Raw genomic sequence first — 3132 nt, 5'->3', positions numbered from 1 at the left:
ATATTGTTTTTGAAAAAACCCTAACAGATTATAATCTCTATCTGAGATATAAATATTATAATACAATGTATAATAATGTTTAACTCGTCCACTATTCCATCATTGCCTGACACTGTTCAACTAGTTCAAGTTTCAGAAACCAGGTGATGCTGTGTTAAAAGATCTAGGGTTTCTTCGTCAAGTTTCTTTACATTTTTAATGCACTGTTTTCTAATATTCGTTATGTATGGGTCTGATGTATAAACGAGTGTATGAAATACATCTTCATTTGTAACATATCTAGAACATTTTCGTACATGATGTAATCTACATTTTTTGTAATCTTTATTTCGAGATTCCTGTGCATTTTCTGATAGCTGTCCAATAGGTAACATTGCAAAATGTCAGTCATAATTTTTAATGTATATTTTTGCCGTTTCTATCGCATATTCTCCAAATTTTTCTGGATCTACCATAACACCGCCTGAAGAATTATATAAAATCGCTTAATCAATATTTCATCGACACCGGTAATTTCTGCTGAAGAAGAAGCATTATAAAAGAATCGTTTGTATTACCACTTATTTGCTTTGACCAAAGCTTTCTTATCTTTTTTTAATTTTTTATTTTCTTCGGTAGTAGCAGACCACTTTCGGAAGGGTAGATTATATGATATGCGTAAAATCATCTCCATGCAACGTATCCAGGCATGTAGTGTTGATAAACCATAGCGAAATGCGTTATCATTTTCTGGTCTTGCTGCCACCTTTTCTAAATTATTCATTTGCCGTGGATTAGCACCGCAAATAGTACATGTGGAACATGAAGGTGTACTTGTTATTATTTGGGCAACTTTTCCATCTATCATGGTGAGAAACATATCATGTTTGATTTGTATTGCTTTTCCTTGCTTTGTAATTACCGATGGACTCAAACTATCAATTTGGCTTTGTATATTATCCACAACGGCTTTTGTTTTCTCGGGAATCTCTTTAGAAAACTCGATTAAAATTGGTCGACAAAACCGCACAGAAGAGGGAACAGGATTTTGCCACACTACCTTACCAGTTTCTTCGTCAATTAATCTAATAGTTCTGTATGCCAAGTTTAAACTACCTAACTTAAGAAAAGCAATATTGCATTTAAGCTATGTATGTCGTCAGTAAATAAAAATAACACGTCCATGCGTGACGTGGACTCTCTTAGTTTTCTGCTCATAACTTCTAAATAGGCAAATGTTGGCAGCTAATTTTTTTTATATGTTTTAAAGAAATAACTAGTCTTTAAAATTATATGTATTTTAGAGCATCGCTAACTGCTAAAACTCCAGCCAAAGTTAAAAAAAATCTCGAAATTGATGTCATCGGATAATCCCACGTTTATTATTAAAATACAACCATGAAATTACTTATTGATACCTGAATTAGGTTCTCCATTAAACAAGCTTTTTGAGAAGATATGACGTTATATAGGTTTTACACTAAAACTTTACATTAGCAGTCTTTAAAGATCACGACAAAAGTAACCGAAATACGTGAAATCAGAGACATATAAACTTTGATAATTTTTTTTACTTAAATACGTCATATAAAAATAAAACTTATGTTAATTATTAAAATTTGACATTTTTACTATAGGATTCAATTAAAGAAAAAATAAATCACGACTTTCGGAAAACCCATTTATGATCAGCAAATGGCTCAAATTTTCCATAGTGCACCGTCAAGCAGGCGGAATTAGTCGCTATAAAATTTGCTGCTGACTACATTGTTAGCTCCAATTACAGAGGTAAGACCTTTACAATCTTTACCGACAGTAGACAATCTGTTTTAGCTCTAAGCAAGTTTTATTGTAATTTACCTCTGCGCTGATTATGGATTGGTCGATCGGTTATTATGGTCGATATAACCAGAGGGAGTGTTAGGAGGATGCACAAGGGGCCTTGAAGTACCCAAAAAGCGTACTTGTCAATTCCCTAAAAAGCAATGCTACTGGACTAGATGGACTTAATATCAAAACAGTTGATATTAACAGTTAACAGTTGTTGTCCTCATGTGATTCTTCACCTAAAGGAGGTGATTGTTGCATATTGAACTGCAAATTCCCTGCCATATGGAAAAAGGGAAGAATAATACCGCGTCTCAAAAATAAAAATCCGGACTCTTTTGCAGATTTAAGATAGCATTTTACCGGTGTTGGAAAAAGTTATATGTGAACAATTAAAGGAATATATTTATAAAAACGAATTGTTGCCTGAAGTGCAATCTGGTTTTAGAGCGGGTTATAGCTGTACCTCGCTGCTGAACTTAGTAGATGATATCCTGAGGGCATCTGATAGCGGTAAAGTAACCGTGCTGTGTTTACTTCATTACTCTAGCTTTTGACAGAATGAATCATAAACTTTTATCTTCAATTTTAATCCATATTGGATTAAGTCAATCGGCAGTGTGTCTCCTGATCGACTACTTATCAATCAGAGTACAGCAGGTTGCAGTGAACGGTTGTTATTCTGCACTGCTTAAAATCGGATATTCACAGGGATCTATCTCTCCTCTTATATAGCATATACACAAGTCAATTCAAGAATATAATGAGGCATTGCTCTGCACATTGGTACGCTGACGATACACAAATGTTGCATGTGCCAAAATCAATAAGGACTTGGATCGATTGGTTAAGCTTTCCGATAGACATGATCTTTGCATTAACCCAAAGAAAACGGAGTTAATTTTATTTGGTCCAAAAACACTTCGAGAATTAAAAGATTAAATTAACATCAGGATACATAATATACAACTATTATTTAAAAAATCGGTCCAAAATTATTGGATGAAAATTTAAAATTTGATTTACACATCAACAAATGCTTACAGACGTGGTATTAAAGCATATTTATTCCAACAGAGAATTCATAAATAAAACAACAAAACATTTACTATGCGATAGCATTTCAACTTTGCTGATTGTTTGTATTACCCGTTTTATCCCATGCACTTAAGTACAAAATTCAAACAGTACAAAATTCTTGTATAAGAGATCTGATTAAATATGCAGTCAAGAAGGTTGGCGCATGCAGCACTACTGTCCGCAATGTTGTCCTTAAGGAAAGACCTACTTATTTGTACAATAAAATTACACACCAAAGTAATAATA

The sequence above is a fragment of the Onthophagus taurus genome, unplaced genomic scaffold (genome assembly GCF_036711975.1).
Source record: "Onthophagus taurus isolate NC unplaced genomic scaffold, IU_Otau_3.0 ScKx7SY_14, whole genome shotgun sequence".
NCBI lineage: Eukaryota > Metazoa > Arthropoda > Insecta > Coleoptera > Scarabaeidae > Onthophagus > Onthophagus taurus.
This window is presented reverse-complemented; position numbering follows the sequence as displayed.